Source organism: Vanellus vanellus (assembly GCF_965231255.1).
Source record: "Vanellus vanellus genome assembly, chromosome: 5".
NCBI classification, from domain to species: Eukaryota; Metazoa; Chordata; class Aves; order Charadriiformes; family Charadriidae; genus Vanellus; species Vanellus vanellus.
The window spans coordinates 57,355,329-57,367,118 of NC_138910.1; positions in this window are offsets into that span (position 1 = coordinate 57,355,329).

Below are 11,790 nucleotides of genomic sequence, written 5' to 3' on the forward strand. Positions count from 1 at the left end.
TTTTTTTTTTTAAGATGTTACTGTACACTAAGGGTAAACAATCAACATAACATCAAAGTCAGATGATTTAACCTTCTGCCACTTCTCTAACCACTAAAGGGTTCCTGCCACTGCTAAGCGGGTATTGGAACACGTGTAAATGTTTTCTGAGAAAACAGGATTATCAAATGAAGGAAACCTGATGTTTTCTCCTTAGAAAAGAGGAATAATTAATAAGCTTAGGTCTGCCCTGTCCCAAAGGAGTCTGAATGAGGCCTATTTGTTTTAGGTTTATCATGTAACAGAAACAAATCTTGCCCCCAGCTACAATAGCATAATTCTGCAGGAACCTTCAGGTTTAGTTCTGCCGTAATTTAAACTGGTACTATCTCAGCGTAACACATCTGATTTCAGCAAAGTTCCTCATGTTCAGCACCGTCTTTAATAGCCAAGAAAATTAAAAATGAAATTAGAGCCTAGAAACAATGAATTAACACTAGCCGGATAAGCACATGCAATCTACTTTGTGTAACACAAGAATTAAATACTGCTGATCTTTGCAAGTAGCAATGACAACTCAAACACAATGCCTTGGGGCCCGCAATAACCTGGAGGCTAATTAACTGCAGAGAGGGCTTTTTATATTACACTGTGTATTAAATAAATTCAGCACAAATCCATAGAGACCAATAAGCACTTTTAGGCAGTCTAGCTAGATTTTACCCCAAAAGTGATAAAGCTACATAGGATTCTGGCTTGTGAGGTATCGGATTGATATATTGTCCTCCAATAATGCAGGTGCTTAAGATGAAAATAAGAGCAAATAAGAGATGGGGATAGAGGAAGTCTTCTGTCAGTACAATTTGCATGATTTTGTATCTTATCTTTCTTTAGACAGAGTAATAATAGAAATATATTTTATCTCAGGGTTTTGTAATACTGCCCTAAAACATATCATCATTTTAAAACCAGAAGCTGATGCGGTCAAGTGAGTAAAAAGGCAAAAGAAAGCAGGCCTGGTTCTCCATATCTTAATTTCAAGGCTTACCCGAGTATCCCATTATCTCATCATCTCTCAGTGAAACCCGAAGATGCATACTAGCAGTATGCGAGTAAAATGCTGCGAGGCCAAGTGCTGAGCACGGTAGGGATATCAGCAAGGAATCTCTGTAGGGGGAATAAAATCCCGCTGGGTTGATAAAAGTCAACAGATCTGTACCCAACAAATATAGCAGTCACCCAAAAAGGTCTATGCTTTGGCTGATAAAGATGATGAAATGGCATATAGTAGTCTCTGTAATCCTCCCATCACAATACCACAGAGAAAAGAACATATTTCAACAAGTTTCTTTTTAACCAAATAACACTGTGAATGAGCGATACGCTAGGTATTAAGCATCTCCTTTTAATGCAAAATAATTCTGTATAGTATAGCTCTTAAAATATTATAATTCTGGTGTGGCGATTCAGCCGACAGGGCATTCAGCCTTCCCAGGACAAGTCTGATGGGTTCTTTGTTGTTATTCTCTTGAGATGGGAAATCGCTTGGTAACTCTTACAGTACTGCAGGGCATAGAACTTTTTTTCTTCTTCAGCTGGAATCTGAAGTCTCTGCAACTGAACTGGATATAAAAGACTTATTCTTCATTTGCAAGATGATGCCCCTTTTCTTTATATATACAAAACAATAATATTTAAGTAAGTTTGGGTTTGTATCTCTTATACAAAACAGAGATCTTTAAGAAATTGTTAAAAGATCCTTTACCTGGACTCCTGCTGGTCATTGTCAGAACGCCTAGTTTGATTTTCTTGGACAGAACCTTCCCATGGCCTGGTTGTGACAATGTAACTACCAGAATATGGCACAGCTTATCTCAAAGGTGGATGAGAAAGGGCAAACGCAAGTGCAAACCTTGCAACTCCACAGTAGAAGCTTTTCTGTTTACTAGTGGAGAATGGAGAAGAGTGTCTCTAATAACGTCTCCCTGTTCTTTCAGAGCTAAAAAATTTGGAGAGTAAGAGATGATGGCATCAACTAAGCCACTGAAAAATGCACACCTAGAAAGAGCAAATAATCTCTCTTCTGGTCACAAAGAAATATTCCACTTCTCTTCATAGATGTCTCTGTCTTGTTCTCATTCTCTCCCTCACACACCCAAGAAGACTGGAAGTAGAAACAAGGCAGACACCATCTCTAATTCTAATACTTAGCCGAAAAACAAGGTATCGCTCAATTTTTATTTCCAAACTAGCTGGTATGTGAAACAGCACCAGTAAGCTAAGTTTGAATTTACTATAGTGGACTATGCCTTCTTTCTGAATACCTCAATGCAGTTATGATACATTGAACATAACAAGAAGGGGAAGCAAGTGGAATCTGGCTTGAATCTTGTTAGACCGTTCAGGCTGAAGTAGCAGTTTCCCAGGATGTCCCTCCATTAAAAAAAGTAAAAGCCCTTACAAGAAAATCTATCTCCTTCTAAAAGAGATGCCAGGTATGTCAGCAATACCTGGTGTAGTCAGTGATGTCTTGAGAGATCTGAAGTATCAATAGGAGCTCCTCAAGCACACCTGCATAATCTGTGCTAAACAGAGCAGGATGAGGCAAAAAGAAACACCACCAATGTTGCTTTACCCCAGATTTATCCCAAATTCAAAAGAAAAGGAGTAGACACTGGTGGGTTTCACAAAATTATAATCAATAAAATAAGCCTGTCCCTTCTATAGGATCTTTCACGCAGGCATTGTCAATCTCTTTTAGAAAAACGAGACATAGCCACCAATATGAGTCAATTCTCGTTTAGGACCTTCAATGAATAATGACTGCTGAAATTTATGCAGGGAGTAGATCAGTGAAACCTTATATCTCCTCAAGTTATGACCTCACTAATAAACAACTTGACAACCTGCACCAGGACACCTTTATCCACAAATTCACACACAAGCTGTTTACCATCAGATACCTGCAGCTGTTCCTAAATGGAGGTAAGCTGGTTTCACCCTTCGTTCTCACAGGCTTTCTGAGATACTATGACTAAGGCAAAGTTGTCCTGTTTTCATTTCCATACTGTCAGGATGGTATAGCAAAGTAGCAGAAAAGTAGAAAAATTTTTATTCATGGGCAAAGGTTTGGGCCTAATATGCAGCTGCCCTTTTTAACCTTTTTTTTTTTTAAAGATGCTTAGAAGTTTCTCAGTCTCAAGGTTAAGATAAATCCATTATTCCCTCGAATTCCTGTGTTACAAAACCCCCTGTTGTGCTCTTTGTCTTGACAGTGGTCATCATGAAGTCTGACTACCGACAGCCTCTGACATGTCACCACTGGCAAGGTTGCAGCTGAGTCCACTGGACAAAAATCAACAGACAAAACCATAATTCCAAAGTATTTTTTGAAAGGAAGAGGTGAATCGAATGAATGAATGAATGAATGGCTTTCCAAAGAGGAGAGAGTTTCTACTGTAGTCAAGAACCTTCATTAATGAGATCCAGACAGATTTACATTTTTAAATAGCACAAGATTTTGGGGGTTTGCCATTTAAATCATCAAGTACTGTATAAATTACATTTGTAAGACCCATTGGCTCCAACCAAAGGGTATTTAAGAGTCTGTCTGACTGTCTGAGTTATGAAAGGACCAGGTAAGAGGAAGTGGAAAAAAGGACAAGCTATAGAATATCCATTAGTAAGATGACTAATATTACTACAAACCTGAGTTCCCATTTCTTTGGCTTCTTTCATCGAGATTTAAAGATAATTGTAGCAAAGGTTCAGGAAGAAAAGCTAAAAGAGAGACAAATCCTGCAAAGGGAGGTCATATTTACAAATGCTCAATATTCCTTCAGGTTTATTGTAAAAGATTGATGAGGTGCTTTTTAATATTAAAGTTCTTCATGAGTTCATTGGAGAGATGGTCAAGATTAGTAATGAACTAATTGTCACAGAAAAAAATTTATTGCTAGCAGTCTCCAAAAGTTGAGCAGTTTGGCTTCTGTGGGTAAAAATGAGGTAATGTAGCAAAGTCCTGACTGTGAGGAAATATATACAGTTTTTTTAGATCACAGACAAATAAGATTAATGTTATATCCCACGCTGTGCTGAAAGGGATATCTTGCCTGGTTAAAAATTATGTTTTAAAACCATCTAGTTTCCTTGTTTTTTCCTACGTTTTACGTTTTTTTAATATAAATATTTCCTGTTCCAATAATATAACTTCTCCCTGTCACATAGCTTGCATTTTCCTCAGCTTCAGTAATGAAAATAAATTAGTTAATTTCACTTTTTTTTTAAAGCCAATTTCTCTTTCACATTTCCATTCAGCAGCAGATTGTATTAACACTGAACTCAGAACTGAAAGTGTGGACACTTGAGGACAAAATCAAATGGCTTTCTTTTCCCCTCTAATTGATGGAAATACTTCTACTGCTTTTCTGTTTTTCATAATCTTGGTAAATTTTGTCCTTGAATTGATCTGACAGATTTGTTTAAACTGAGTTTGCAGAAAAATAGACAGTCTTTCAGCATAACGTTTCATTTTGATACATTTTTTCACCATTTTGCTGGTTTGGACAAATATACATTGATCTAATCATCATCTAAGGCAGTCAATAATGAACTCATAAGCAAGGCAGATGGATCTGTGTAAAGCAAGAACCTTCACTCACTGGGTGCTGTGCCTTCTTCTCAGCCTTTGAAGAACTTTTACAGCAAATTTCAGCTCAAAATCCAATCCCAAAGCAAATACCAAAAGTTTGAATTAATCACTTAGGTTTGGTTTATATGAATGTTCTTTTTAAGCTAGTTTTTTTGCCTCTGGTCACAAATACCAGTGCCTTTATTCATGTTTTGAACATCAGCAATTCAGCAGAAATTAAAACTATATATCCAATTTGAATTTTTTATATTTTTCATTCATTATTTCAGACTCAAAAGGTTTAAATAGCCTTATAAAACCTTGAGGGCCCCTACTTGTTTCTGTGATTCACTCAGTTTGGACATCAGAGAGCACCAAGTCAAGAGATTCACATAGAAAATACTCCTGGATAATCTGTTACAAATAAGACTTCCCAGAGACATATTGGAGGATGATGTATTGTAGACTGGGGCAAGTAGGAAGGACTTCAGCACAAGGAAAAAATGAATCACTAAAAGCACATTCTGCAGAGGTGCATACTTATGTAAAGAGAACCTCCAAAACTTTCCATGTTAGTTTGAAATTATCCGTAAGGGCCGCAAAACTCCAGGCAATCTACAGTTACTAATTTTCACCCTATTTATTGCTGTTAAAAAAAAAAAAAAAAAAGAAGGAAAGAAGAAGGAGCCATACAGTCTTCTCTGGTGGCCTATAGCATTGTAGGAAACATTTTTCTATAGATGTAAGATGTCTTTCATTAATAATTATTTAAATTTTAACAGAGCAAGTTACTTCTCAAAAGAAAAGATTATGTTGGCAACCTCCTGTTAGAGCTTTTGTGTTTCATCTTTAATGTGAAACAGTCGTGCTGCGACACAATCCAAGCTGCACCTAGGCTAAGACTTGCTCACAAATGCGCTTCTCTTCTGCTTATTTCATGCATGTTTTCAGAGCGGTTCTGTCTAATGTCACCATTTTTTGCAATCAGGAATGCCTTTTTTGGTTACTTAGAGAAGAATTCTATCCTCAAAGCCCCACACTGATGTTCTCTGTAACGCCACAGCTGTCATGCCATTAACTCGGCTTCCAGGACACCGACTACTGACGCAATGAGGAGGCAATTACTACACTCCCTCGGAGTGACCAGGAGAATCAGAAAGGTCTGCTTGAATAGATTACCTTATGGCAAATTCAAAGAAGCTGAATCTCTCTCATGTTCATGAGAGCTAACTACTTCCCCATAACTGTAGCAACCTCTTTAGCATTTGGAGAAAATTAAACTAAATACATCTTGCCAACAGCAAATACTCAAAGGACAACTTTTATTTTAATTACTGTAGACATAGAAAAAGGAGTTCTTTAAGGAAGTCTGTCAACTAAGAGCTATATATAACTCATGAGGAATTCCTTAGTGATTTTCCTGGTTAAACAGATTTCCTTAAAAATACATTTGTTAGCTGCACTGGGTGGAATTATTGTAAAATCAAATACTTATTTTTCAAAAGTCTGATCTGACTTGTAATGCTAACACAGCAGATAGTAAACACACATCCGTTGCACAAGCTAGGTTTGCTGTATTGATCTTAAAAAAATGACTAGGCATTACAGAGCCAATGTTTGTATCTATTGAGAAAAGGGCCAGAATGAAGTGTTAACCGTTGGAGTTTAAGCTCTTTCTCTCATTGATTTCAGTAAGCATTTTTCCAGATCCAAAGCCTTTCTATTAAGTTCAGTGCTCTTTCAGTCAGGGCTGTGATATCCATTGCAGCCAAAGAACAGCAAAGCTTGTCTGATCTTTTTCGAGACTCCGGTTTCAGTTAAATAACCCAGTGGACCATTCTCTGAATTAGCATTGCAGAGTATGTACCAGCAGAGAGGGTACTACTAAGCTGCGAGCTATCTGAGAGGTACTCCAGGACAAGGAAAGCAACAGACCATGCAAGCTGCATGCAGTCCTAGTTTTGTGGTATTATGAAGGAAAGCATCTTTTTAACCTTTCATTTCTTTCCAGACTTGGATGTATTTATTTCTTTCTTAATTTTACATTGCCCTTATTTATTTCTGGATTTCTGCATGAAAATGAGAAATCTTTAACTGTTTTAGTGCTTAATTTTGTACTGAGTTGCCCAGTATATATTTATAGTGGTGACATTACTTTTATTTAATGATGCAATGCCAATCTGCACTGTTGTGACGATTAGCAAAGGACCTGTGAATAGACATCCATAGGGATGAATTCAGAGATGATGGGTAACACAAGAGCCACCAGAGTCTGTGTTAAGGTAAACCATAAAAAGAAGGAACAGAAGAGGAAAAGCATCTAAGTGAATGGTATGTAACACCTAATCTAAAGCACATTTCTCTCTCCTTTAGCACACACAAAACTTTTACTAGTTTCTTTTTATGGTACTGAATATCCACATTAGCTGAAGTTAGAATTTACTATGCTGGGAGTTAAACTCTAACTTAAACCTTAAAAATAGCCTTCATAATAAAAATATTTATTAATCTGTAACCTACACCAACTTTTACACTCTCACTAAATTCATCCCATTGTCTCCCAAGAAGAATATCATGAATGTATGTCAGCCACAGAAGTATATGTGATACACTTATACGGCAATAACAGCGTTTGACTATTTTCTGTCTCTTACTACTTTGGCTCTGTTTTAAATACATAGGTATGTTTGCTCCACAACTCAGCTTCTGAAACACAAAGAAATAAATTTACTAATTTCTACAGCCGTGAAACGATTTCTGGAATATGGAAAATCTCGATAGCTCCTTCATTCAATCACTTTCTTAATGAAAACAGCTCAGGATTAAAGAAATCCAGGGAAAGAGAAAAGATTAACCTAGAAAAGGCAAATAGGCAAGGCAAGTGAACAAAGCTGGGTTTGATTATTCCTTCCCACTTAAACAGAGGAGTCCTACAAGGACTGGGCCACAGTGCCATAGCTCTCACATGCATGGCAGGGGTGGGCACGGTTACCCTACATGCACCTCAGCTCATGTGACATTAATCAGGGCCACAGTGCAATTGTTCAGAGGAGGAATACACAGTCCCTGGCACAGAACCGCATTTTCTCTCTGGTTTCATGCAGTTAACGCACGGAGCGCAGGAGTCCGAGAGATGCCATTGCACTGTAATGGAAATAAATGACTTTGCAGACCCAACGGAGGGAGGTGGGAGCGAAAAAGCATCCTCACCCCCAGCCCCAGTGGCTGTGTAAATCTGTCCCCGCTAGGCGAGCTCCGGGAGGTGCTCAGCGCCTGCCGCCTCCCCAGGAGTCAGTGAGAGTTCAGGTGCTTACTATGTCATCAGGCTTGACCTTCAGATGCGACATCACCAGGACGTTTGTTTTCCCACAGCAGTGATTGCTTCAGTCAATTATTATTGCCCATCCTAGACTGCAAACACATAAGGACTTGATTTACAGTGCAAAATATACATCCTGAATTTACTTCCTCTTTTGTTTTTGGACTGCAGTAGCATCCCCAGCTTAAAGAGATGACAGCAAATTACTTCATAGGTAAATATATCTATGTATAGGGAAGGATAAATATCAGTCATTCAGGTCATCCTGAGATGAACGTTCAGTATAGCTCTGGATGCATTGTGTCCGACGTGACAATATGTTTAAAGATTTTTGCTTTTTGTTTTAAATTGGTGTTCTTTCTTCCCCTACCGGAAGAAAAAAATCATTAGCAAATTTGTTGATTTTGCAATCTAACCACTAAATCCAGTTTAACGCAGATTTAAGATTGTACATTCAGTTCTTTAAGCAATGTTTAGGTATTACCAATATACTGAAAGATAGATGGGACAGCCTCGTGGTAATACAGCTTTTAACCTTTCCTCTCCTCTACCATGACGGGGGAGAATTACAGTAAATGATGGTTACCTTGTCTGCAGTATGGACAATTGATTTGACCTCACTGCATCTGATGCTCTAATGGACTTCGTGGCTGAATCCCTGGAGATATAAAATATGTCCAAGTGAATTGGGGCAGGTTAAAGAACGGACCCGCTTTTCATGGCTGGCTCAAGCTATAATAGATCTCCCGGTTGTTCTGAGAAGAAGATTAAAAATGATCAATATCCAAATCATTAAAAAAAAAGCGGTGGCTTCTGTAAATCTACCTTAGCTATTTTTTTTCCTGCTGAACGCTGTGGGGGGAGTCTCTGTTGATGACATGAGTTTCTATAACAAATGTTTGCTTCTGTTTACTCTCTTGTAACGTGTTCTCTTTTATATTAAGAATCAGACACTCGGATGGCATGATTCAGCATTGCTTTCCTGAAGTCGCGCTTGTTTACACCATGAGGAATCTGGCCTTAGGTTTATTTAATATAGATAAAATAACAATACTATAATATTTCCTGGAGCAGAAAATAAAATCAAGGACAGATTTCAGAGAATGATGGCAACTATGATAACTGAATGTCCTGACAGTTCTGCTAGCCACAGTGCCTAAGACAAAAATAAAGCTCTAATTTAGTGAGGGGAAAACAAAGATTTTCCTTGGCTGCTCTGAACCCTTCATTTGGCGAAGTGCAGCTCAACATCTTGTTTACCCTTGCCTACCCTCTCACGAATACGCCTGTGCTCTCTTCCCACCGGCACCCAACTGAGTTTATGGGCCTCATGTACTTGTGTCTGTAACATCCCATGGCTCAGAGACCTTCCTCTCTACACACAGCAGTAATGGGCCAGGCAACTTCAATGGCATTATATATATGCATTTACTTAATTGTCTGTAAAACCCAAGCCTTATGAAGACAGCTGTTCAACGGTTCCAGAGGTGGCACACATACATTAGATGATTATTTAGTAAATTTGAAATCTAGGGGAGCCCAAATCTTTAACCTGCAAAGTTTGATGTTGTTTGGATATGACATTTTGTTTAATCACAGAAATAAGAGCTAATCCCAAAGTCTGTATTTGAAGATATATGCCCATTTTCCTAGTTTTGAGAAGTGTCAGGATATAGGAATTGGACTGACTGAGCTCAACTCCGTTAGATTAATTGAGTGAATATGAGGACTCTATTACGAAGAGCTACGTTCTCAAGAGTCAGGACATTTCCACATAAAATGGTTTGCATCTACATAAATGGCATGTGAACAAACTAATGGAAATGTCCAACAAATTTTAAAAGTTTAACATTTTTTAATCCAGTTGTTTGTTGAACAATATTTACCTTTTGTCTTTCATACCTTGTTTGTTTAAAAATATGGATGTGTAACAACGCCTCTGAAAGGAATGTTTATTCATCTTACTGTTCTGTTCCTGTACCTAGAAAAGTAAAGGCATTTTACAAGCCCTTCGCTCAAGTCTCTGGGACTGTCTATACTCCGTGGCTAGGGCTGAGCTGAATGCCTAGCGTCTATGGGTAGAAGAGGGAACAACTGCTGACCCTCCGATCCAGCTATTCTTGTATCTGGAAACATTGTCAGGTGCTGCGAGCATCAAGCCGTCTGAAAGGCCAAAGTTGAGCACTACATTATTGGAGTAGATGACACCTTATTCTTATTCTTCAACAATTCTAACAACTTCGAGTCCCTCGCTGTCCCTTTATGAACACAGATGTCATTTTGATGGGGGGACAGCCAAAATGACAAGAAGGTGACCTATCATTGAACTCAGGAGCAGGTGAGGCCTGTCAGCTTCTAATTTGAAACTGGTGTCAGTCCTGAGGAATGGCTGGTATAATCACATTTGTAACTGATATCCTATAAACTCTGCAAACATTCACAGTGCGCCTGTTATGAGTAATATGAAATTAACAATTCATGTTTATGACACGAGACACCAACTGAATCAAGTAGGTTTCAGTAACTGGATCAGCTCTGTCTGCCTTTCAGAGCAGAACAGCAAACTGCCTCAGTTGAAGCCAAATGACTGTGTGCTTATGTTACAATAGGCATTGTATTTATTTTGAAGACAAACTTTTGTAACTAGGCGTAAAGTAAGGACTTCAGAACTAATTTCTAGTTGAAATTATTCCTTTTAAAGCTGCTGTCACTCGAGCCCAGCCCTTAAGACATTCATGATTTTTAAGTTGGAGTTTAGGACCTAACAAATCACATACTGTATCTCAAATTTTCTGAATAACTGAAGGGAAGGCTCTGTGTAAATCTTCTCTCTCAGACACATAAATTACCAGCTGCATGAATACTGCCATTAAGACATGCAGACAAGTGCAAGGGGTGGGGACAGGGCAGGATGCCCAAAAGAGGTGGAGTCACAGAGAAAACAAGACATTTGCTCACTGAGTAATTTATCCTTAATCTGCCTCCACTGTAGCTGAGCAAGAATGAACACCATGAGTTAGCCTGGCAGGCTCCCTCTCTTCTCTAGCATCGGGGCATTTTTTTCCTGCAAAGTAGGCCTTTTCTTCCTGTTTCTGTGTTGCTTTACCTGTATTTTTTCATTAAGAAAAGTCAAAATTGCAGTATGTGAAGCTAAGATTTGAATTAAAATCAGGTTCAAGTACAAACTTAGGCTAAACGGTGTTTCTGGTTTGAAGACAGCAAAACAATCTCACAATCTCTTCCACATATATGTCAGCCCAAATTGGCAGAGATCCTGACCGTTCAGTTCCTCTCCTGATGAAAGTGCTGCCAAGCTTGGCGCATATATTAGAAGAAAGCTCCTTTCCACAGACTTGCAAAATTAAAGAAGGACCAGAAAATGGGTCCATTGCAATTGTTACAGTGGCATTTAGTTAGTGGTACTTGATAAATTCAGGTCCAAAACCCAATTATCTAGTGAAGCACACTGAGCAGTTTAGTACGCTTTCACATATACAATCCACTTGAGCTGCTAGCCTGTTGTAGTACTGCTCTGTGGTAGGAAAATAACACTTATTCCCATTTTCCAAGAGAGAACTATGTCCCGTAGAGCTTCAGTAATGTAATCAAGGCCAGGTACAGCACTGCAGCTGCGAGCCAAGCACAGACATCCTTTGCACTCTGGCCCACACTTACACTGCTTAGCTCAGGTTTCTAGCCATGAACGCCACCTCATTAACAGAAGACAGGTACAACTGCAAACAGTCATTTTGGGAGAATGTCAACCCTAATCCCAGCAGCAAGACCAGCCTGCAAAACTCACATTAACTTTGGGTGCATCAGAAAAACATAGGTCTGCTTTCTGTTGCTGCTACTTGAATCT